Source organism: Pan paniscus, chromosome 1 (genome assembly GCF_029289425.2).
Source record: "Pan paniscus chromosome 1, NHGRI_mPanPan1-v2.0_pri, whole genome shotgun sequence".
NCBI lineage: Eukaryota > Metazoa > Chordata > Mammalia > Primates > Hominidae > Pan > Pan paniscus.
In genome coordinates this window covers 127544156-127571107 of record NC_073249.2, presented here as the reverse complement: position 1 = coordinate 127571107, position 26952 = coordinate 127544156, and the positions used below count along the sequence as shown (strand labels likewise).

General features: G+C 37.7%; 1 long non-coding RNA gene and 1 pseudogene across 1 annotated transcript; one reads left to right on the top strand and one right to left on the bottom strand.

Annotated features, from left to right (window-relative positions):
* The first annotated feature begins 3268 nt into the window (after window positions 1-3268).
* LOC130541436 (CXXC motif containing zinc binding protein-like) lies at window positions 3269-3657 on the top strand (annotated as a pseudogene).
* Window positions 3658-11348: 7691 nt separating this feature from the next.
* Window positions 11349-26723, bottom strand: LOC130541700 (uncharacterized). The gene is made up of 3 exons (XR_008955793.1): window positions 26664-26723; window positions 19044-19167; window positions 11349-11576 (listed from the first exon to the last, which is right to left on the bottom strand). It is a non-coding gene; the product is annotated as an uncharacterized LOC130541700 (long non-coding RNA).
* Between the last annotated feature and the right edge of the window lie 229 nt (window positions 26724-26952).

Sequence of the window (26952 nt, the reverse complement as noted above, 5' to 3'; positions counted from 1 at the left end):
ATTGATATCAATAAACAATTGATTGAATACATAAATTAATGGGAGGGAAGGGACAAACATCCCACATAAAAGTATTCCAAATAGTTTGTGTAAATACTGTGCTGTCAGAGAGGTGCATCATAACTCCCCACTCCTTCAGTGTGGGCTTCACATATTGCCTTCCTTTCAAGAGAAGTCTATATGGAAAAAAGGAAATGGAAATGGAGAAAACGAGAATAACTTTACAACAGAGAAAACTGACAAACACTACCTCAGTCAGGTGACTTAAGTTCACTTCAGCAATGATACATCCCAAAATGGCAGGACAGGCACAGGATTCCCATTCCAAAAGAGAGCAACAGCAAAGAAGAAAGGGGAAACAGGTTCCAAGTAAGTACAAAACCCAATAGGAAAAACAACACTAAATTCTAAGGCTTGAGAATAATCTCCTTTGATTCCCTGTCCTGACTTCTAAGAACACTGGGGTGGAGGGTTGGTTCCCCAAGGCCTTGGCCAGCCCCTCCCCCAGGTTTTGCTGGGCTCAGCTCATGCAGCAGTTATCATGGGTTGGAGTCTCAAGCCTGCAGCCCTCCCAGGCTGGTGTTGCACGCTGGTTGCTCTACAATTCTGGGCACCTACCCCAATGGTTCCACTAGGCATTGCCCTCTAGTGGAACTCTCTGCAGTGGCTCTGCCCCGTGGCAGGTCTCTGCAGCATCCTTTGAAGTCTAGAGGGAGGCAGGCATGCCTCCATAGCTCATGCACTCATGCGCCAGCATGTGGATGCTGCCAAGAGTCCTTACTCTTAATCTTAAAATCTGTATTGGTCAGGGTTCTCCACAGAAACAGAACTAATAGGACACAGAGATAGGTAAATATATGAGAGGGAATTTATTAGCATAATTAACTCATGAGATTATGGAGGCTGAGGATAGACCACCTGCAAGTTGGAGACCCACAGAGACTGGTAGAAGAGCTCAGTACAAGTCCAAAGGCCTCCAAACCAAGAAGCTGATGGTGTAACTCTTATGCCTGAGACTGAAGAGCCTGGGAACCAGGGGGACCACTGGTGCAAGTCTCAGCAGCTGAAGGTCAAAGACGCTAGTTCTAATGTCCAAGGGCAGGAGGAGAAGGGAGAGGTTTTCTGACTTTTTGTTCTATCTGGGCCCCCAGCTAACTGGATGGTGCTTGTCCACATGAGGATGGGTCTTCCCCACTCAGTTCATCAACTCATGCGTCAAATTCCTCTGGGAACTTATAGACATGCCCAGAAGGAATGCTTTACCAGCCCTCTAATTATCCCGTAACTCGGTAAAGTCAACACCTAAAATTAGCCATCACAACCATGAAAACTGTATAAATGTGACTGTATAATATCAAATAATGAGGAACTGCGTATTGGATTGCTAAAATATCTATTCATATTTTATAATCAAAACCCAATAAAAATGTGTTGCCTAAATGCTTATAGGCTAATAGAAATCAACCAAAGACTTAAATAGTTTAATATAAATAGCTTAAGAGTTAACAGTAATTGTTGCAGTTTTATTTTCAAAGCATTCAACTTTTTTTATATATTTAATAGCCGGGGAAACTTCTCCCAAAAAGAAAGTATATATTTCCTCCTGAGAAAAAAGAAAAAGAAAGATGAATTATTCTGTGGGGAACTTATTTGCACTGACCTTTCCTCAGATATCATTAGTTCCCTGTAGGTATAAAATCGTGAAAAGAAACTTTTTCACTGTGGCTACTAGGCAATTCAATCCCAAAGTTAGTGTTCAGTTATAACAATTTTGTTCACCTGTATGTCCTGTAGTTTTAATTTTTTTTTCAAATTTTAACCTCCTATTCAATCTGTTTTCTTGTTCTATTTTTGCCTTTCACTTCTATATCATCTGTATTTCAAATGTTTTCTCAAGTTCTTTTAAATTATTGTGGACTGGGATGTACACAAATTAATAACAAATAAAATACTAAGAGAATATGAAATAATTCCTATTCAGTTTCACACAGTTTGTACTTTGGAAGCTAAATGATTTAAATTTACCTCCCCAAAAGGTGTTTTTATTCTGTCCAAATGACATGGAAAAAAATGGTTCTAGTTATTTGTGTTTTTTTCTCCCTAAAATTTCCCCTGTTCCAGGGAGTGTATATCATAAAGTGGACCTAGTCCTGCTCCTGGAAGATAACAAGGCAGGATGAGTTAGAAGCTTCCATTTTGCTTTGACTTTTTTTTTTTCCTTTGAACAGTTAAGAAAAAAACCCTGAGAAGTAGAATGCATATAGTCTAGTGCTTGGCATATTCCAAACACTAGGAAAATATTTGTTTGGTGAATACACTAATTAATTATCAAATTAACAGGTGAATGAATATTGTCTCCCTTGATAAATATAGCATGATCTGGTAGGTACAAAGGGTACAAAGTTTTGGTTACACAGGATAAATAAGTCCTGGAAACCTATTGTACAACATGTTGACTACAGTTAATAATAACATATTGCACACGTGAAAGTTGCTAAGAGATTAGATCTCAAATGTTCTCACCACAAAAAAATGTTAAGTATGTGAAGTGATGGATATGTTAATTAGCTTCATTTCATATTTTCACAATGTATACATTTATCAAAACATCATGTTGTACACCATAAATGTAAACAATCTTTGTCAAATATGCCTTAATAAAGCTGGGAGAAAACTTTAAGTGTATTCTGATTTGGGTGATATAAGAAGGTAAATGGATTGTAAACTACATCTTGAATGTAAGTGAAATTTTATTAGGAACCTATGGAGAAGAGGCATATAAAAGGCACGGCCTAAGCAAAGGTGCAGAGGTAGGAAAACTCAGGAATTGTTGAAGCCCCCAGAGCTGATTTTTGGCCAATTTACACCAGTACTTCTGTGCCAGTTGATGAATAGATGATGCCCCAAACTTCTCAAGGGTCCCCACCACCAACCTGGCTGCTCATACCACTGCCCAACAAGTTTCCACCTCCCAGTCACGGTGACACCCAGCAACTACAGGGCTCATGTGTAGCAGACAGAAGCCTCCAAATCATGGCCAGTATTCATTTATAAAAATGTACTGAGCACCAAGCATGTGCCCAGTACTTTTCTAAGTGCTAGGGATATAGCAGTAAAGGGAACAGACAAAACAGAGGAGAAAAAACTGTTTTCCCTGTGGAGTTTAGAATATAGCAGATAATGAACAAGATAAAAATAAAATATGTAGTATATTAGTGTTACACGCAAAGGATAAAGCATAAATAAGTAACTGCAGTGGTACCTGAAAATGAAATGTGGCAATGGTAGCGAGATTTCAGAGAAGTGGCACTACATCCAACTGATGGACAGTGTGGCACTAAAGTGGGGCCATGGCAGCTCCTTCATGGTCCAGAAGTGCAAGTTGTGCACACAGGAAACTCCACTGAGATTTTGAGTGGCAGCATCAAATCTTACAATGCCAAAGACAGAGAGAAGTTCAAAACTATAATAGAGTTTGAGTGCCAGGGCTTCAAACCATTTGATTTCCAGCCCTAGGCTGGGTTTTCTGCTGAGGGCACGAAGTCAAAGACAGTCTTTGGTGACATTCTGCAGGAGAAAGACTGGACTGACTATGACAAAAAGTCCAGGGAGTCTGTGGGAATCTCTGAGTTCATGCAGCAGTTTTTGAAGTGCTGAGCCCTCTCCCTGTACACTTGCCTCAAAGAACAAAGAAGGGACAAAATGCCCCAAGCAGCAGGGACAAAATGCCCCAAGCAGCAGAGCCCACTGAGGCTGGTACCCTCATCCCTGTCCCCTGGCACCTGCACCAGGCCCTCACAATCTGCATGCTGGGCTCAGTCGCAGCCTCCCAAGCCCCATCAATAAAGCCCCTATTAATGCACCACTGGTTTATGAAGGTAGGTCAGGTGGCAGCCACTCCTCCCACAAATAAGAATTCACATTGAGATTTTTTGACTGCTTCCTGGCATCTTCCCACAGTTTAAAATCCTGTGCCTGATATTTGCAAAATATGCAGGAGCACGCAGCTTCTTAGGGCTCTTCAGAGCCCTTTTTGGAGAATCCGGTAGGTCAGCCCGAAGGACCAAAGTTGTCAAGCCCAATGGCACAAGGACAACTGAGCCTCAAAATGAGGCCATGAACCCAATAATCTTGAGCCAAGATACTTTGTAGACTAGCTTGACTTGCAGGTAAACCCAGGCATTCCTGCTAGCTGGTGTCACTTCAGATTCCAGAGCTAAAAGGGATTTTACAGCTCTCCTCCTGATATGAATCTGCTCCACAAAATTCTTGCCAGATGGTCATCTGGTGTCTGCTCTTTTGCTGTAATGGGTGCTCCCCTCCCCTCAAAGGAGCCACTATGTAAATTCTTCCTAATGCTAAGTCAATCTCTATGCTCCATACAGCTCCTCCTGCTGTTCTTCGTTTGTTCCCCTGCAGGAACACTTGGACAGCCCTGTGGAGATGTGAAGGCAGCAGCTGTCATGGGTTAAATTGTGTCCCTCCCAAAATTCATATGTTGCAGTCCTAACCCCCAGTACCTCAGAATGTGACCTTATTTGAAAACTTAGTGGTTGCAGATGTAACTAGTTAAAATGAAGTCATACTACAGTGGAGTGAGTCCCTAATCCAATATGACTCATGGCCTTATGAAAAGGAGATATTTGGAAACACATACACAGGGAGAATGCCATGTGAAGATGAAGGCAGAGATGGGTGATGCTTCTACAAGCCGAAGAATGCCAAAGGTTACCAGCAAACCACCAGAAGCTAGATTCTTCCTCAGCCCTCAGAAGGAATCAACCTGCCAACACCCTGACCTTACATTTCTAGCCCCCTAAAGCATGAGACAATAAATTTCTGTTGTTTAAGCCACCCAGTTTGTGGTACATTTGTGCAGCAGCCTCAGCACACTAACACGACAGCCAAGCCCTCTACGTGCCACGGGCCAGGTTTCTCGGTCTAAAGACCCCTCCTCCCGCCCCCAGCAGATGGTGGACAGGGCTATTCGTACATGGCCAAGTCATCAGAAGGTGATCGTGCCTTTACACCAGCAAATCCACTAATTGGAATATCTATTACAAAGGACCTTATTTCTCCAATATCCTGCTGGTGCCTAGAATTCTTTTGGAATTAAAAATTAGTTATCTTTAAGGAAAAAAAGTACCTGCATGAGAGAAAGGGGCTATGAAGGACTGTGTAAGGTAATGAAATTTTAGAGTGGCCAGGGAAGACCTCAATGGGGCCACTTTTAGTAAAAATCTGAGGTTGTTGAAGGATCTCCCCTGTGAATATCTGAGAAAAGAACATTCCAGGCAGCAGAAACAGAACATACAAAGGTCCCGAGGCAGAAATATGCCTGCCCTATCAGAGGAATAGTGAGGAGGCCAGTGCAGCTGGAGTAGGATGAACAACATGGCAACTAGAAAGGAGATGATTTTTGAGAGGTAACTGGGTCAGATCATGTAAAGTCAAGGACACCAGCTTCTACTCTGATTTGGGAGCCATTGGTGAGTTTTGAGCCAAGAAGAGACAAGACCTGACTTACATCAGACCATTCTGGCTATGTGGTGTGGGTGTTAGGAAGGACAAAAGCAGGATCTCAATGGCAGCCAGAAAGCCATTTTAGTAATCCAAGGTGAGTGATGATGGTGGTTTGGGCTAGGATGGGAGCAATGAATGTTGTGACAAGTGGTCAAATTCTGGATACATTTCAAAGAATTGGTACGATTGATTTAATTCAATACAGGAGAGAAAGGCAGGAGTCAATGATGACACCAACATTTTGGACTGAGCAGCTAAAAATTTAAGAGGACATTAACTAGCAAGAAATTTTCAGGAAGAACAGGCTTGCGGAAAAATATCAGGAGCTCAGCTTTGAACATGGTAAGCTTAAGGGGCCTATTAGACATCTTAGGGGAGATGTCAGGTAGGCAGCTGGAAACAAGGACCCCCAGTTTCAGGGGGAAATTCCACAAAGAGATATCAACTGGGGTGTCATTGGTATACAGACAGTATAGAAAACCATTGATCTGAGCAGAATTGCCCTTGAGTAGACACATTAGATTAAAAAGAAAAGAGGACTCAGCCTTCAGGCATCTCTAGTTTTTAGGTTTTGAAAAGATGAGGAAGAACCAGCAAAGAGACTGAAAAGGAGTATCCAGTAAAGGAAAGCAAACATCTAGCAAGTGCAGCATCCGGGTCATTAAGTGGAGTGTTTCAAAGAGAGCGATAACATGTCAAATAAAGACTGAGGAATGAGATAACCATGGGGGTTTAGCCCAGGAAGATTCCTGGTGACCATGATAGGAGCAGACTTTTACGTATATTAGAACTTTACTTCCAACTTTGTTCACTGTCTTTTAAAGACAATAAAATAATGATCCATTCTGCATTTCCCACACTGATGTCAGGTAGCAGTGTCGTGACCCTACATTATCAGTGGGCTCAAGATCACACAAGTTTTGAAGAGGCTAAACCAGACTCAGGACTCTGTGGGTCATAGTGGTCTTTTCTCTCCCCTCATGCACTCTGTGGACATTTAAGATTACAGGATGTTTCTCCAGTTGTCTTCTATCCTTCAAGAGGTCACTATCTCACAAGAATAAATTTAAGTCTTTCCACATTATTAATTTGTATTATAGGACCCATAGGATAACAAATTCTGTTAATTCGTTGTCCCCATTCTACTGTGATCTACCCTCTTTACGTCTGTCTACCCCTTCCAGTCTGGGAGGGAAGCCTCCAATATGGACTGCCAGCATTGTTTAACAAGTTCATGATGCAATTACACAGTCATCATATTCTAATTCATGCCACGCCCACACAGCTATGGTGCTTTCTTCTGGTGTAGATGCAGAATTATTTTGTACATGCTTCAAATAAAATTTTCTGTACTGTTTCTATCCTCATGATGCAAGACCCTATTGTGCTTCTTAGATTGTAACTCCAATACAAAAATAAGATAATAGCCTAGATTATTTTGCCCTAAATGCATTAAAGAAATAACACAATGCATGGAACATCTACATTAATAGGTTGCAAATAAAAAATGATCTTACCCCAAATTTAAATTTTACCCCAACCCCAAGTTGATCTACATCTTTGGAAGTGTTAATCAAAAACCTTCCAGTTGGAAGTGTTAGGAACCAGTTCAAACTAGCTAAAGCAAAAAAGGTAATTTCTTGGCTCATATAATGAAAAGTCTAGAACATATAATGAAAACTCTGGAACTGATGGAAAAACAGTGAATGGAACTAGCATTGCTAAGTATCTTATTTAATTTTTACAACTTTGTGGTAGCTAATGCTGTTCTCGTTCTACAAATGAGAAAACTGAGGTTTGGAGATATTCAGTAACTTACCAACAACCTCCTAACTAATGAGAAACAATGTCAGTTGTGGAACCCAGCACTTCCGGCTCTAAAGTCCAAGTTAGTTTCCCTCACCATGAGGCTCAGCACTGCTGCCACTGAGAGACGGTAATTAAATGGGGTGATATTGAATATAGTAAACATTGATTGCAGGTGACACACGAAAGGTATTAAGCTGTTTGTGAGTTGAGAGCATTATACTTTCCTTGATATCCGTCACATTCTAAACCATACCTGCAGCCACTAGCCTGGTCCAAAAAGAATTTTTTTTAACTCCTTTGAATTGAAAGAAACTCTTCTTATAATCCAGGGAGTTCACAGAAAATAGTATTACATTATATTTTTGCATCATATAATTTCCCTTTTTTTTTCTTTTTTTTTTTTTTTTTTGAGACGGAGTCTCACTCTGTCACCCAGGCTGGAGTGCAGTGGTGCGATCTCCGCTCACTGCAAGCTCCGCCTCCTGGGTTCGCGCCATTCTACTGCCTCAGCCTCCCTAGTAGCTGGGACTACAGGTGCCCGCCACCATGCCCAGCTAATTTTGTGTGTGTGTGTATATATATATATATATATATATATATATATATATTATTTTTTTTTTTTTTTTTTTTTTTTAGTAGAAGCGGGCTTTCACCATGTTAGCCAGGATGGTCTCCATTTCCTGACCTCGTGATCCGCCGGCCTTGGCTTCCTAAGGTACTGGGATTACAGGCATGAGCCACTGCACCCGGCCCACATAATCTCCCTTTGATGTCTAAAAAATATGTCCACTTTGATTCATAATAGAATCATGTATATAGAAAATACAAAATTAGTCTTTCAATTAAAATTGCCTTTCATTTTTAGCCAGCTTCCTGGAACCTTTTTTAAGGTGTAAATGCAGATGTGCATGTAACACAAAAAATGTTGTTCTATTCAAAGATGCAGATCCTTCTTGCTTTGCTTCTCTGCTGAGATGCTTTGAAAACATGCAGTCTATCTCAATGCTTTGAACTCTTTCTTGGAATTAAATAATTTCCATGGAAACTGGGGCTAAAGAGAACACTTGACAGCTCATTAAATAATATGCCACTTAAACAAGACTTTTAAAATTTCCCTTGTTAGATAATCAATGACTACCAGTATTTATATTCCTTAATGATGTAACTTCTCGACAAGCCTGGAAAATGATGTCTGATTAATCCACACAGGTTCCTTCTGATATAGAATGCAAAATGTATGCTTAAAAAGAGATCCCTTGCAGCACAGATGAGGCAGAAAAGGAATCCAAATGTTTCCAAAGCAACTCAGCCTTTTAGCCACAAAGGAAAATCCTGTACTGAGATTCCAGAATTTTTCTTTGTCTTGGTAATTTTCCAGCATGTGTTTTTACTCTTCCAAATGCCACATCAGAACCACAGATGGCAGCATGATTTAAGCAGGTTTGAGCTTCTTTGCTTTTTAATCCAAATCCTAAATTAGATGGAAGTTGATACTAATCTCCGAGCTTCCCTCACCCCTGTCTGCTCCTTCCTGCTCCTGGTTGTTTTCATCTCACTGAGCTTTCAATTGCTTGACCCTATTTTTATTTTTTACCAGCACAATAAAAGCACCAGAGTCTTAGTATTATCAATACCATTTCCCAGCATCTCAAGTGCTTTCTTTCTTGTTTCAATTTGTATTTTCAAATCTAAACTAATTGAGGTTATCAGAGGAATGCTGGGTAGCTGGTTTTGCCCATTTGCAAAGGTAGATGTAATGTTCATGGTAGGACTGAGCTTGAGGTTTAAAAATAAAATATTATACTTTAGGCTGTTTCTGCATCATGCAAAATATTCCTCCAATATCTAAACATTTGGCCTAGAATTTTTTTTCATTTTTCACTTTTTATCCAGAGGCTAGATTTGGTTTTGAGGTGAACTTGAACCTTGAAATGACAAATGGCATATACATTTCATATATTAAGATTTGAAGATGTTAAATTTCAACTGCTATGGAAATATTAATTCCTACCAAGATATGAATATCATACATTATTTTAAACGGTTAACTTAGTTTTATAAATCAATTTTAAAAATTGTGAATGTCTACAATGTGAAATTGTTCTGAGAATTTGGGGAATACAAAGATGAGCATAAATGGATCTGCATTCAAGTTACTGTGTATATCACTCTGTTTAACTGGTTGGCCCAAACCGAATTTTTTTTATAGTACAGGCTACTTTGTTGTACAAAGATCTCTGCTGCAATGCCATTAATTCAACTTGTGTTTTGTTTGCATGCTATACCATACGATTATGGGCTTGGTTTAATAAATTAGCTCATTCAACATATATGAGCACCTACTAAGTGCCAGGCACTGTACAAGGCACTGGGGATAGAAAGTTATCTCCTTACTCTTGAGATGTATACAGTGTAGACAAGGCCATCCAAATAAATCCGTAAGTATAACGCAGTATGGAATGGGCCATGGAAGCTTGCACATGGTGTCCTGGGGCCACTGCGGGGAAGGGGGGGGCCCTGCACTTATATTTTTATATCTCTCTCTCCTTATGTTCCAAAGTTCAGACCTCCTTCTAACCCATTTCTCTCTAACACAGATCTCTTAGTACTGTAAAAAACTGGCCCTTGGAAGAAGCACATAATCAGACAGACTTCTAAATCTGGCTCCAGCATTGACAAGCTGTGTGTCCTTGAGCAAATCGTTTTCAAGTTCTCTGAGTCTGTAATTTCTCCCTCCAGCACGTGGAAATGTTGATAATGCTGCATACACTTGAAATAGGAGTGAAGGGAGATATGTAAAATGCCTAGCAAAGTGCCTGAGCATAATAAATGTGATTACTGTCCTACATACAGCTAGTTTAAATCATCTTGCTGGTCATATCTCATCTCTGGCCCTGGTAATGAGCCTGACTTATCATGGTAACAGCTAACACTTATTGAGTATTTACAGTGAACCAACCATTCTGGACGTATTGCCTCAGTCCATCCTCACAACCACCCACTGAGTAGATATACCCAGCCAAGTTATCTAACCTTATGGCTCCCATTGTGACCACCACATTGTTCATCCAGAACGTTCCTGACAATAATTATGAAGCAGTCTAGTCTCTCCATCACTTTCTGGATCACAAAGCTTGTTACACATTTGCATCCTGACAGATCTGAACTGTCGCATGACTGAACTTTACTACCCATTACCCCCAACTTAAGGCCTTTTGCTCCATTGGTGTTATATTGGAAAGAAGAGTTGCCAGGCACAAGACCACAAAGAAGACCATACTGCTGGGAACAATACACTTCCTTCTCTACACTCTTTTCTTGTTTCCATTTCAAACTGTCCCACTGGCCAAATGCTTCCCAACTGTTGCAACCAGTCTTGCAATCAGACCATGACAAAATGCTGCTGGCTGGGATAGGCACATAGAACCCCTTAACTCCTTTCTGTCTGCTATTTAAAGTTTATACTTACCACCTCAGAAGAAGAAAACTTGCCTTTTAATTATACTATAAGGTAGAGTAAGATAAGCATCATTAAGAAAAGTACAAAATGCTTCAAGAGCACAGATCTCACAGGCTCTCAAGGCACCCACACATGCCTTCTCCCAGTGTCTTTCCTTAGCCATTTGACAAGGAGTTTTAGCAAAGAGACCCTGATAAACTGCCAATAATCTCTTATTTGTTATCCACCTGTTTTGCTCACTGAAGCAGCTAGTCTATTCCCATTTCCCTTTCCTTTGGGGAAAAGCTGTAGTTTGATAAATGCTAAGCCTCTACCATGATCCTGTGCATGAAGGAAATAAAAGGCTGGCTAGAAATTGCCTGGATTCTTCAATCTGGGTCAAGCTTTGTGATAAAGCTTATGCCATAAGCCAAATGGCTATTTTTGTAATGATAATTCTTGGAAGGTAGAGGGCAGGGAGGCAGGGAGGTGGCAAACTCAGCAACTAGTCATGATCATTACAATTCAAAGATGTAAAGACCTTTCTGACCAACACATTTATCCATTCAGTTCACAATTCCAGGTGGAGGATGTGCTTGGAGGGGTCGACACTTGAGGAGTTGTGCAGACCTAGCTATCTTCATGGTAGCTTGATGGGACATCTATTGTTTATGTCAATAATTTATGAACCCAGTGTATTTGAAACTAAGGGAGAACTTCATATCTTATCAGTTGATATCCTCCAGTTTCAGAGTGTTGTGTTAGCCAGTTCAGAATGTGTCTACCAGCAGCTTCTTGTTTTCATCTGGAAATCAGAAGAAATTTTATTTATGTCAACATTTACCTTTGGCCAGTTTCTAGGTCAAAGTTGTTAACTTTGTCAAAAATACCAGTTCATGTCCATTTTAATTCCTTTTTAAAATGTCTTTTTAATATATCCAATGAAATAAAATCATCCACCTTTAAATTATTAGTATCACAGTATTCATTACAAGTACCTTTAGTATAAAAATGAATTATTATTATGTCCAATAGTATAGATCTTACAACATGCATGTAAAAGCTTAAATATCTCCCAAGCAGATCAAGCTCATTGTGGTCAAAACCAAACCCAAAATATGTTTTTCAACTAGTTTTTCTTGATCCATAATTTCGCTTCCTCTATCTTATTTCTTATGCTAGAAGTTTATAAATCGTCCTCACTTTTCCCTCTCTATCTCACATTCCTCACCACAACATTAGTCATCAGGGTCCATTGATGCAATTGTCCAAAATCTCTTCATTATAAACTTCTCACCATCCTTCCTGCCACAAGCTTGTTCAATCAGTTAAAATCATAAGACCTACTAGCTGGTCCTCCCAATCCTCTTTGTCACTTGTCTAATTTATTCTCTAACCTGCAAGCAAAGTTAATCTTAGGAAATCTCAAATCTTTTATTTCACTCCCTACTTAAAATTCTTTTATGGTTTTCTCCATCACTTATGATCATTGTTTAATGTGAGCTGGTAGGCCCGGCGTGACCTGAACCCTGTCTCCTCTTTGCCTCTGCACCAGCCATTTATCCCCTCGCTTTCATGTCTTTGGCCACACTGATTGGCCTAAGCTCTTATCCACCTCAGGACATTTCCACACATTGTTCATTGCCTGGATCACCCTTTAATTTTAACGAAGCTAACTAACTTTAATTTATCCTATAGATAACAGCTAAAATGTTATTGATTCAGGGAATAATTTCCTCCCCATCCATCCTAACTGTAAATATACTTTTAATTAGGCCCCACAGCTCTGCTTCCAAAGTATCCACAATTATTCCTTCATAGGTCAATTCACAATGGTAATAACTTGTTTAATATTTGTGTTCCTTGCTATAATGACAGCAAGTAAACTTAATCCACCAATCCAGATGTATAAGAAATAAGGCACTGTTATGTTGTTGGTTTTTTTCTAAATTAACTTAAATCTAATCCCTGCTTAATCAGCTTAAATCTAAATCCCACCAATCTGGAGAGAGTTTTAATCCCAGTGATTACTGGGCTCTACCTCTCCCATTTGCTTAGTGCCATGAAAAATCTGAGTGGTATGTCTTATTCTGTCCTAAAGCACTGCACTACAGAGGTCCATCCTGTTCGTGGTTCTCACTGTTTACTTCAGAGAAGCCCATTTTCCATTCTCATATGGTCTTTTCTAGCACCTATCAGCTCTGTACTATGCTTGGGGTCTGGGAATGTTCACTGGGAGTGGGAATTCCATGGCTTGAGAGCAGCCTCTCTGGATGTACTTCTAGTTTGCCATTGCCCAAAGATGCTGCCAAGGAAACAGGGCAGGGCTATTCTACTTGTGGGCCCAGCAGCCTCTGCCCCCACCCCAGTCTGAAGCCTCTCCAACCTTCCTTGGTGACCCTGAAGGTGACACTCCTATTCTTGCTTCTCCACTTGCAGTGAGTACAGTCTTTTGGAAAAGCAGAAAGGTTGCTTTCAAAAAGTTTCTACCTTCCATTCTGCAAACGTCTTTGAAGCAAAAAACAAAAGTTATCTGCTTAAACTAAGAAGGAACAGAATAATACAGCAGGAAAAAAAAACAAATGAATGTCTAGAGACAATTCATGTGGGCAGAACTAGCTCATATAATGTGCCCAACATATATGTATATTGAAAGAATGACTGGATTTGAATTAACTCACAATCCTATTAATGTGTTTCACATGTCTTTGCATGTGTTGACAGGCCTGCATAAATGAATAGAGAATTTTATAGAGAAGGAGAAAGAGAAATATGACCTGATATTTATGGCCAGCAGAAGAGCAGCCTTTCTGCTTTTTGTCCTGCCTATCATATGACCACATCTAGCTTTAGCTCCATGTCAGCTGTGTACTGCAGACACCACCACCATCGGCTTGGCAAAATAAGAGAAAAATAAATATTCTCTCCATATGACATGAATCCCAGTATGCCTTTTCCACAGGCTAATAATAGTCTGTCTTCCCCTATAAGGTGGACAGGGAGTGTAAATGATTGATTGCAAGGTAGAACAAGACTGTATTTGACCTTTTACCACATGTGAAGTAGAATTGAGAGTTTTAGGTACACTCAGAGTTTAAATCAAGCAAGCTCTAATAGAATCACACACTACAGTGTTTAGATAACCTTCCTTTCGAGTAGAAAAAACATTTCCACTTCTCCATTCCAAAGCTGAGCTACATTTTGAAAAATGAGAGATCTATTAGCCTTCTTTATAAAGGGGAAAGAGGAAGAGAAAAAGGTTTTCGGCTGGATTTCATCTTATTTTTGCAGGAGACATCCAGCAATTGTGCTGTGCTTACAGAAATTTCATGTGACTCTCTAAGGCTACATATTGTCTAATATATGGTTGATACTTAAGAATATCAAATAAAAAACACCGCTTCCTAGGAACTGGGCTCTCTTTCAACTTGAATATTTGGATTTTGCAAAATGTATTTATACCTCCCGGCGCTGAAGTCGATCTGGACTTCGGCAAGTTACCTGTCCTATGGAACTGGCTCTTTTAAGAACAAGCCCCCGGCTCCAGGAAGCACATTTGCTCAAATGTAAGCGGGCTGCAATTGAAGCAATTTGCTCCCTAACCACCTTGTAACAATCTTGTTTCTGATTCTGTGTTCCTTCTCCAGCTCCCCTCCTGCTTTGGCCCTGAAGATTGAAGGACCATTTTATCTGCACTTCAGAAATCCTTTTCATGTCCTATTCCTGGCTAGGATGCTGCCTCCTAGACCACTAATTCCATGGACCGTTAATCTGTTAAAGTATTCTCCATCTTGCAACAGACTCATATTTGGCTTTCACAGATACCTCTGACCACTCATGGCCCCATTTTAAATGAGCCTTAGCCCCATTCCTAAACTGCCTGGATCAGGTTGCTTCATCTCAGAATTTGAATCTTTATCAAAGAATTCTAGTGTTGTATTTCTAGTTGTAAAAGAATCCCAGGATAGCAAGACACAAGACTTGCCCAAGATAGATACCCAGGCCATCATTCCTATCTAATTCATTTCAATCATTGGGAAAGCTAAGTTCTTAAACCAAGATATTCAGCCTTCTTTAAGCAGACTCCTTCATTTAATAGTTGAGGTAGCGAAGTATCATTCTTTTGCGGCACAAACTCCAAAGACCAGCAGGAAAAAATGCTGATATCCTTTTATTCTAAGGATATAGAATACAGGTTATTTAGGTGCTCAGCGAGACATATGCATCCAGAAGCATTAGATTTAATGACACAGTCAACACATGGAGGCACATCTCCACTCTCCTCAACATAAGGAAGCATGCTTTCTGGTGTTATAGAAGCTGTTTCTTGACACATTATTGCAGGGAAATGCCCCCGAATTGCAGTTACCAAGTGAAAGCCACATCACATAAGCTATCTGACAAATGAGGAGAAAATCAGGTCACAGAGCATTATTGGAGAGAAAAATAACATCAAAGTACTCAACCATAAAATTATAGCTGAGAATGCTGTCATAAGTCAGCACCTCTAATGGAAACAAGGCTAGCAATTGTTGCTCAGGTACCTGAGAGGCAATGTTCTACAAGAGTGATGGTCACCCAGAACATCAGTGCTCTCTTTCAGTTGGCTGGTCCCCAGCCTCACCTTCTTCTACCCAATTTGGACCACCTGACCCTACCTTTAGCTTCAGGACTGTTACATCATCAGAAACCAAGCCTAGACTCAGCAATGAGGACTTTAAGAAATTCGCGAGCAATATTTGGATGTGACACTCATTCCAGGCCTGACCTCACTTCATAAGATGCACATTCATAATTGTATCTGGATATTTTTCTTCTGCTCACTCAAATTGTACAGTCTGGATTTTGAAACCAGATGGGTTTAAGTTTTTTCACTGAGGAAATTGTAATATCTGACTTCTTGCCTATAAAGTGGAGATAAAATATTTACTTGCAGAGTTGTTATGAGCATTCCCCTGAGATGATAAATGTGAATGGGTCTAGCATAGGGTCTAACACATGGTAAGTGCTAAGCTTGCTGCTTTTTAAAATTCCCATACTACAATTCTTCAGTTTCTTTTTCTGCTTTCAGTCTGATGTCTTACTTGTTGACATTATCAATGACTCATCTCAAAAATTATAATTTTAATTTTTTTAATTTTACTTCTAAAATTATTTTTAATTTTAATTAAGTATATATTCTTCTAGATGTGCACTCTAATACAGTAGCCACTAGACACATGTGGCTATTTAAATATAAATTTTAATTATTTATTTTAAATAATATTTAAAAATTAAGTTCCTCCGTTGTACTAGCCACATTTCAAGTGCCCAGTGGCCATGTGTGGCCAGTGGCTATTATATTGGATAAAACAAATACAGAATATTGTCATCATGGCAAAAGTTCTGTTTGACAGCTCTGGAAGAGACAAAATCTAAGGAATTTGCTAATATACGCTATTACTTTTCTCTGAACATTTAGTTACCTTTTCCTTAATGTATCAACAAATGAGACAGGAAGTTCTAGCCAGAGCAATCAGGCAAGAGAAAGAAATAAAAGGCATTCAATAGGAAAAGAAAAAGTCAACTATCTCTCTTCATTGATGGTATTATTCTATATCTAGAAAACCCCAAAGATTCTGCCAAAAGGCTACTTGAACTGGTAAATTATTTTAGTACAATTTCAGAGTACAAAATCTATGTAACATATCTATACACCAATAATGTCCAGGTTCAAAGTCAAATCAAAAACATGATCACATTTACAATAACCACAAAGAAAATGAAATACCTAGGAATACAGCTAACCAAGGAAGTGAAAGATCTCTATAAGGAGAACTACAAAACACTGCTGAAAGAAATCAGAGATAATACAAATAAATGGAAAAGCATTCCATGCTCATCAATGTCATTAAAATGGTAATACTGCACAAAACAACACTGGAGAGAGATTTAGTGATTTAACACTATTCTTATCAAATTACCAATGTCATTCCTGATAGAATTAGAAAAAACTATTCTAAAATCTATATGGAACCAAAAAAAAAAAGCCCCAATAGCCAAAGCAATCCTAAGCAAATTGTACAAAGCCAGAGGCATCACACTACTCGACTTCAAACTACACTATAATGATATAATAACCAGAATAGCATGGTATTGGTACAAAAACAGACACATAAACCAGTGGAACACAATAGAAAACTTAGAAATAAAGCCATACACTTACAACCATCTGATCTTTAATAAGGCAAACAAAAACAAGCAATGGGAAAATTCCTCATTATTCAATAGTGATGAAATAACTGGCTAGTCATATGTAGAAGAATGAAACTGGACATTTAACTTTTACTATATACAAAAATTAACTACAGATGGTTAAAGTTTTAAGTGTAAGACACCAAACTATAAAAATCCTAGAAGAAAACCTAGGAAATACCCTTCTGAACATCAGTCTTGGCAAATAATTTTTGGTTAAGTTACCAAAAGCAATAGCAATAAAAACAAAAATTGACAAGTGGAATCCAATTAAACTTAAGAGATTCTGAACAGCAAAATAAACTATCAATAGAGTAAACAGACAACCTACAGAATGGGAGAAAATATTTGCAAACTATGCATCTAACAACAGTCTAAGATCCAGAATCTATAGGAACTTAAACAAAAAACAAATAACCCCATTTTTCAAAAATGAGTGAAGGACATGAACAGACACTACTCAAAAGAAGATATACAAGTGGCCAACAAACATATGAAAAAATGCTCATTCTCACTAATCGCCAGAGAAGTGTAAATCAAAACCACAATGAGCTACCATCTCATACCAGTCGAAATGTCTATTATCAAAAAGTCAAAAAACAACAGATGCTAGTGAGCTTGTAGAGAAAAGGGAATGTTTATACCATTGGTGGGATTGTAAATTAGTTCAGCCATTGTGGAAAGCAGTTTAGAGATTTCTCAAAGAACTTAAAACAGAGCTACCATTCGACCCAGCAATCTCATTACTGAGATATACCCAAAGGAAAATAGATCATTATGCCAAAAAGACACATGCACTCTTATGTTCATCAATGCACTATTTATAATAGCAAAGACATAGAATCAACCTAGGTGTCCAACAATGGTGGACTGGATAAAGAAAATGTGGTATATGTACACCATGGGATATTATGCAGCCATAAAAAGGAATGAAATCATCTCCTTTGCAGCACCATGGATGGAGCTAAAGGCCATAATCCTAAGTGAACTAATGCAGGAACCGAAAACCAAATACTACATGTTCTCACTTACAAGTGGGAGCTAAACACTGAGCACACATGAACATAAACATGGGAATAACAAACACTATAGACTACTGAAGAGGGGAGAGACAGAGGGAGGCATGGGTTGAAAAACTACCTATTGGGTACTATGCTCACTACTTGAGTGCAATATACCCACATAACAAACCTGCACACGTACCCCCTGTATCTAAAATAAAAGTTGGATTTTTTAAAATGAGACAGATGGTCCAGAGGCCATCTGCTTCTACAACTCACGTTTTTAAACTAAAAATTGTTCATACTTCCTGTGGTCATATGAATAACAAAATTTTCAGTTTTCAGTCTTCTATTCTCAGTTTAGGAAACCAGTGTATAAGAGGAATTAACCTGGGACTTAACCGACCTTTAGAAATGTAAATCACATTCAATATCCTTGGAAGATTTTCAAATATTTCCCCTCAAAAATTTAAGAGTGAACTAAATCTTCCCAAAGATTGGATCTCAGAACAGTGCCAATGTCTGATACTTTAGGTCCGATTTAATAGAATCCATATTGACTCAGAATAAATCTCTCTTTGTTCCAAACTATTTAAATTATATGATTCTTTGATACTTTGAAGTGCAGCAGAGTAGACAAAGCACTCACAGATTTCCCAACTTTTACTGCCGGTATCTTTCTGTTGCTACCTCCAAAAGGTCATGTACTGGCCTTCAAAAAATCTTTCCCTTTTACTTCTCTGGGAACCCTTTCTCCAGAGCAGTCGCCAGCTTAGAGTGCAAATCTACCCCATTTAATGGAGAAGATGGTGTGGCATGAAATATAATATTTGCCATTATTCACTATTAGTTCATTCAATCAGCAAATATTATTGAGTACCTGATATATACCAGACCCTTGGCTAAATGCTGGGGATATGGCGATAAACAAAATAAACATGACCCTTCTTCTATGGTGCTTAGGGATTAATATAATAGCTCAGTTTGACTTAGATGAATAAAATTATATGACATTTTAAGTTGTTTTATTTTCTTACCCTCAGACTAACTGATTTGTTCTTCTGTAGCCATGTTCAGAGGAAGGAACACTGTTCTACAAGCATCTTCATATTCAAGCTGAAATTACATTCCCCAAAGCCACCCAATCCTGGTCTTACTTATCTAGACACCAATTTGGGCTAAGTCACCAAGATGGCAAATATCTCATAAACTATCAGTAATTAATTGGTATAGGTATCTGAATTATTCTGAGAAGCTGTACTGAGAAGGACACTGAGGCTACATTTAGTGAGACTGGAGAAAAGTATTGTGGTCTATTAGCAATATCTTTCCATGAGCTCAATAAATTAGAGTATGACAAATATGCTCAGTTATTTGCATTACCTGGGGGAAAACTCGGAGGTGACGTGGAGAGGTGTAATTCCAGATTAGGAAAGCAGGCAAGGGCCAAGACATAGAAGCATGGGAAAGTATGACTTTTTCCCCAAAAGGCAAGTGGTCCAGGTGAATGGAATGCAGGATGGGTGGAGATATGAGAAAAGGGCCAGCGAGGATGTGTGGGCCCAGACTATGGATGACCTTGAATGCCCGGCATCAAGTTTAGATGATTTGTCTGTGAAATTCTCATGTGGTTACCAATCTTTGGTGATTCCTAATCTGAATCAAAGTCACATTCTTTCTGCTATTGGTTTTTCTATAATAAAAAGCTCTCTTTCTCCTCTAAACTTCCTTCTAACCAAGGCATCTGTTCACACATAAATTATCTCATTATCATTAAAGTTAACATTCTTAAAATTCAACTCTAAATTGGATGGGCTCTATATTTACAGAGAACTAAATTTCAGAATAACCAATAAAACAAGGTCAGTTATGTAATTAGATTGCTGACATAAAGTCCTACCCAAGCTGTTTATGAGAACTATGTTAAGATAGACACATATAGCTCAGCATGTGTTTTTCTTACTCAAAGATGAATATATATTTAGTGCACAAAGGATAGAATAATAAAACTATACTATAAAATCCTGTTCTTTCCAAATGTTTAATTTCTAGTTTCTATGACATAAATGCCTAAATATTCCCTGAATGATTATGCAAAAATAAAATAAAATCTCTTTTTTCCCCCACCAACGTATCTATGTATATGTGTGTGTACATGTGTGTATGTGTGTGTAGGCTAAAGATAAGACAGTAGAAACTAGCTATGAAATTACCAGTGAACAATTTACTGCAACATCTAACATAGCATTCTTATAAATGTAAAATTACTTAATGTACTAAAGAGTTAAGTTATATAATGCCTACCATTTATATAGTGGAGGTCTCTTCATCTTTTAAAAGGTATACACTGTATGAAGAGGATAATAGTACTTATAGATTTCAAATTGAAAGGCAAATGAAAAAAGAGACTCATGGAAAAAATAATGGCTCAAATGTATTCTGTCAAAGAATAGTCTCAGGATAGAGAATGCAGTCGAAAGAACTGAATATTTGTCTATCTCTGCCCCCTTGTGGTGGTATGTGCCTCTCAGGTAAGATAAGCAAATTTTTGCAGAAGGAAATCAAACACTTCAGGTTTGAAAACAGACATAAGAAAGAGTAAAAATAGAAGTAAATTATTATATTTAACACAGAACAGAATAATTTTACTTCCATCGGTGTGTGTATACTTAATAAAATATCTGTGGTTAAATTTTAGGAGCTACTGGACCAGAATAGTTATAAATGTGAAATGCTAAATTAGCCTGAGACAGAAACAAACAGCAAAATTATGGTTAATTTTTATTTTAGATCTTCAAAGTGTTGTAGTGGTAATTATATAGAGATACGTTTTACCCAGAAACTGTGTAGGATTATATGACATATGTTATTCAACCACAATGATGAATGTGTATTGAAGACCTTCTATATGATGGGCACTTGATTAGATCTCAGGGAAAAAAAAGTCAATACAGTCCTTGACCTCATGGATTCTATGCTTTATGAGGAAAAGAAGACAAGCTACAGGTAATCACAATAAAAAATTACAATCTCAAGGTAATGTGTGAAGGAAGAGAATATGGTTCTCTTATATATATTTATTATTCTATTAATAATATTAAATATTAATATATTTATTTATTAGAGCTAATAAAAGAAATAGATCTAGCATGGGAGGCTAAAATGAAGGAAAGAGTGAGAGAGGCTGTGAATATATGGGAATTGTCTGTAGTTTCTGCTCAATTATGCTGTGAACCTAAAGCTGCTCTAAAAAATAAAGTCTATTTTTAATCAAGGAAGAAAAGCAAGAGGGAAAAAGAGGCACAGCGTGCTGGGATAGGCAGGAGGAGGGGTGCACTAGAAGGTATACAAACAAAGCTCTGGGCAAAACAGTGGCAGAGCACATTCCAGGGCCTTACAGTCAGTGCCTGGAGCCCAGAGAGGGAGAAAGGTGTCCCAGGAGCATGGAAAGGAGTTCAGAAGCCAAAGCTTGCACAACCATCTAGGTCATATAATGAATTTAGGTCTTTAGGAGTAATAGGGAACTACTGAAAGCTTTCAAAGAGTCGGGCAATATAATCTTTATTTTAGAAATATATTTTAAATATTTTTAAATAAAATCTTAAATGAGGATAAGAGAACACCAAATAATATACTACTTCAATTAAATGTCTGATATGGTTTGGCTCTGTGTCCCCACTCAAATTTCATCTTGTAGTTCCCATGATTCCCACGTGTTGTGGGAGGTACCCAGTGGGAGATAATTGAATCATAGGAGGGTGTGTTTCCTGTGCTGTTCTCGTGATAGTGACTAGGTCTCACGAGATCTGATGGTTTTAAAAATGGGAGTCTTCCCACACAAGCTCTCTCTCTTTGCCTGTTGCCATCCATGTAAGATGTGACTTGCTCCTCATTCCCTTCTGCCATGATTGTGAGGCTTCCCCAACACGTGGAACTGTGAGTTCTCTATTAAACCTCTTTCCTTTGTAAATTGCCCAGTCTTCAGTATGTCTTTATCAGCAGCATGAAAACAGACTAATACAATGTCGGTTCATACATGTAGTGAATGCTTACTAGGTGACAACCTTTGTTCTAAGCTTTGCAGTTTAAAAATGTAATGTTCCCAATTCCATAATGTAGACAATAGACTATTATAGGAGTTTCAACAAAACTTGGACTAGAACCAGGGTAATGGAAATGAATGGACATTTGAAAAACGTCTAGAATAACCAGTGACGGGTTGATTCCTTGTTTCTGGCTTATGCTACTGGATGGATGGTGGCCATATCCTAAATAGAGAATTCTATGGCTCACGCCTGTAATCCCAGAACTTTGGGATGCCAAGATGGGTGGATCATTTGAGGTCAGGAGTTTGAGACCAGCCTGGCCAATATGGTGAAACCCCATATCTACTAAAAATAGAAAAATTAGCTGGGCGTGGTGGCAGGTGCCTGTATTCCCAGCTACTCGGAGGCTGAGGCAGGAGAATCTCTTGAACCCAGAGGTAGAGGTTGCAATGAACTGAGATCGTACCAATGCACTCCAGCCTGGGCAATAGAGTGTGACTCTGTCTCAAAAAAAAAAAAAAAAAAAAAGAATGCTAAAAGGAACAAAAGCTTGGAGAGTTCAGATAGCAGGGACCAGAAGAGAAGAATATACCTACATTCAGTCTTGGAAACACTGAATTTGAAGAATTTCTGAGACACCTAAAAGCAGGTATGGGCCAGGTGGAGGAGAGAAGAAAACGTCAAGTCAGAGCAGCTTAAGAAACCTTGGTTAAAAAAGAATAAATGGCTATCACTTAAGAAGACTGCTGATCATCTCAGGGGGAAGAGAAACTTCAATTTCACAGAAGAAATTATGGAAACTGGAGAAGTTGGGAGTTTGGGAAATTTGCTGGTGGCAAATAAGCAGCGAAAAATCACTAAAAATCAGTTCACCACATGGCTTATTTCCTGAAAACCAACCCATCAAACATAGTGACTTAATAAAAATAATCTTATAAATTTTAAGAGAAATATTTTGATTTGATGACTGAATATAAAACAGTACATATGTCATAAGTAAAATTTTAAGTTTCATGTAGAAATTACTCATTTATACTGATTTTTATTCCTTTTAAAATTTCATTTTTTATTGAGCCAACCTTTTAGCATTCATCTGTTTTCATTTACAGTATTTTTAATCTATTTATGTTTTATCCATTTTTTTGTATCTTTTTCATTTGGTCCATTGTGGTCTTTTTTTCTTTTTTTATGTGCTTTCATAGAGAATCATTTGCAAATTACTGCCAACCAAGTCAAGATACCTTAACTGTTCCTTGATAAAAATCACATTTTTAGTTTCATGTGAGATGTGATGGTTTCAACTAATTCTGATTCTTTTGAATGAATTTAAATTTTAATTCTAAATTTTATTTAATTAAAATTTATCTTTCATTAAACTTCAATTTAAAATTCTGATTTATTTTAGTGCCTGTGAATTTAAATTTAAAGTTCAATCTCCTAATTAAAGTTTAATTTCATCTTAAACTATAAATGCTAGAGATATAAAAGGAAAGCTGGTATGCCATTTGAGGAAGTAGCAGAAGAATAAGGAAAATGCATAAAGTTTACCAAAATAGGAAACGACATTCAGAGATAACTGAAACTATATCTGAGGTAGACAAGAAGTCTCATTACATGTAAAATAACCCCCTCAAAAAAAAAAAAAAAAACTGAAAAACAGCTTTCCTTTGAGAAATTTTAAAAATAAATACTGATTCTTTAGCATTTACAGATTTTTTTGGCCAGGTTCTCAGGTTGGGTTTAACCTTAAAAAGTTAATATCCAGAAAATCATATTTCATCATTGGGTACCAAATTTAAACATCCTAATCACTTTATTACAACTATTTGGGATGAATTGATAAATCTGGTAAATTTGGTGAATCTGTTCATTTGGCAAATGACCATTCAGTGAACTGGTCCTTTAGCAGATATATTTTTAAATTAGGAAGGATCCAATTCACTGTCATAAAAACCAGCTTTCCTTTCTCAAGGCTCTCACAGTCTAGAAGGGGAGATGAATAGGCAAAGGCTTAGAAACTTTTTACAAATATTTAGAAAGGAGCCAAATGCAGAGCTCTATAGTAGCATAGGAGGGAGGGTAGGTGAGCAGCCAGCTTGACCTCAGGAAACACTTCCCAAGATTCACACTGGTAATGATAATATAGTTATTATTGAAAGAGTTTTCCAACCCATAAAGGAAGAAAAAGACATCATTTCTCAAAGCATGAAAGGGCATGCTATTTTCTGAGAATGGCAAATAATGTTGCATCAGCTTCTGATGCACAGAAGGCATGAATAATGGCAATTGGTAGTAAATGATGATTGGAAAAAAAAGCCTATCACATGCATTTAGGAAGTATATTTAGGAAATAAAATTTTACATTAATTAAAAAGACTTCGAACTTGATTGCATTTAGGGGATGAATGAAAACGCAGATCCCAAGATGATGTGTAATTTCTAATTTGGACAAATAGACAAATTCCTGAGACAGAGGAGCTCAGAGGGACAAATGTTAGAAGGAAAGATTTTAGAGGGAGAGATTATAAGTACAATTTTAGATATGTTAAATTTGAGGTGCTTATGTGGGATCTAAATTTAGAATCTCAACTTGAAATTGATGAAATGAATATGGAATTCAAAAGACATGTGTAGATGAGATTTTTTTAAAAACTAGGAATTAGTAGCATATATAGCAATTGAAACTGTAGGAGTAAATGATATTATAAGCAGAATATTTAATGTAAAAAAAAAAAAAGAAAATTTTAGGGATAGAACCCTGAGGGACACTAGCATTCAAGGAACTGTCAGAAGAAAGAGTCCCCAAAGTTAGACTGAGAAAGAGTGGCTAGAAAAGTAGTGTGGTATGTAACAAACTCTCCTCTAGTGTTTTGGGGAAGAGAGAGTGGTACGGAACTAAATATTTCAGAAAGGTTGAATGATAATCCAAACCAGGAAGCCTCCACTGGATGTGTTACTAGAAAATAGAGGCATTTCATTGGAGTGGTGAGAGCAGAGGGCTTAAAGAGTGAAGGTGAGGAAGTTGAGACAGAAAATGAAGATAATGAAGAAGGAAGCCAAGTTTCATGGCATGGTTTTTCTCAAGATTGTAGGGATATGTGCACATTTAAATGCAGATAAAAAGTGAAAAGAGAATGAGAGAGTTTGAAGATATTCTTGCGTTTTGAGCAAACTGCTTAATTTTTCTCCTCCCAATTCTTTAATCTGAAATATGGGGATATAAAACAATGCCTACATCATGAGATCTAATTGTATAATCCATGCAGGGCTTTGCATATTACCTGGTATATGCTAGTCACTTAATAAATACTGGCTAATATTAAATAGCAGAAAGAAAAGTATTGGAACAGGAGTAAGGGAAGAGAATGTGGATTTGGATCCATGTCTGTGTGTAGATTCAGCATTGGGAGATGTACAGAGTTTTAATCTCATAACCACTATCTCTGTGTCAAGAAAGAGGGGTAGTGGATGCAGAAGTTTCTGAAGGGAATTAAAAGGATTGTATTTGTCATATCTATATGAAGAAGGAAGGAAGGGAATAGACTAAAATTTATCATATCTTTTATGAGTCATGCATTAAAATAAGTGCTTTGTTTATATTATCTCATTTAGTTCTCAAAGTAAAGTAGTTATTATTTCCATTTCACAGGTACACAAGCTGAGGTTTCTGTATCAAAGTATTCTGTGGTAACAATGGACTCAAACAATGACCCAACATGGAATAAATTTATTTCTTGCTCTCCAAACAGTCTAGGAGAGTAAGAGGGCTCTTTCTACATAGTCACTGAAGAACTCAAGTCGATAAAATGCTCTGCCACTTTCAACAATATGGCTTCCAAGCTTGGCACAGTCTTCTCCAGCCAAGTGGAAACTAGGAAGGGTTTTGTTTTTTTTTAATCTTCGTTGTTGTATTTGGCTTATTTGTTTGTTCGTTGGCCAGAAAAATGATGTGGGCCAGACATGGAAGAAATACTCATAAGTTCTGTTCATATTCTCTGACTAGAAATTAGCCACATGCTACAGGTAACGGTCTCTGCCAGTGTGTTTATTTGTTTGAGGAAGCTTGAGAGCAGGGAAGAAGATTAGGAGTTTATTTTAGAAACATTGCATTAAAGTTTATATGTTCAAGTGGAATATTACCTATAGAGGTACAGCTTAAGAGAGAACCTCAATGGCGTTTTGAGGAGAACCCTGAGGTGTAAAACAAATAAGACCATCAAGCACTGAAATAAGTAAGGTTGCCAAAAAAGATATTATAGTAGCCATAGAATTGCAACATTTCCACAGACAGCACTAAGAGAATCCCTACCTACTACTTAAAATTTAGTAAGGATAAAATGGGAAAATAGGCCCCAAAATTGTTAAGCAAATACACTAAATTACCCTTCCAAAAACTACAGTAAAGAAAGAAGAAGTAAGAATGGGTAATAATTGATAATACTGTGTGGTTTTCTTCAATCTTCTTTTATTTTCTATCAGTAAAAGCATTTGCTATGCAACTAAATGACATGTAGTAAATGAGACAATATTGCTCAAACTTATGTGGGCTATTTAGTAACCAAAAAAAAAATTATTGATGCTGCTGGCAACAAGTTGATAATCTATACTTACTTTTTCTATTGTGTGTGAATCATTTTTCTAATACATGTTCATGCCATATCTCTGTTAACTCTGTAAGCAAAAATGTAAAGCAAGTTAACAAACATTCCAACAAACAAAACTCGTAGCCTTAATGGGAATAATGCGCAACCCAACAAAATCATACAATTCTTGTAGAACAAACTCTTCCATGAATATCAGATACCATAAAAAGAGCAAAAGATCTAGATTCTTGCTCTAGCTATGTAAATATCTGAATAATTTGAGTAAAGTCACTTTTCTTTGAAGGGCTTCTGTTCTT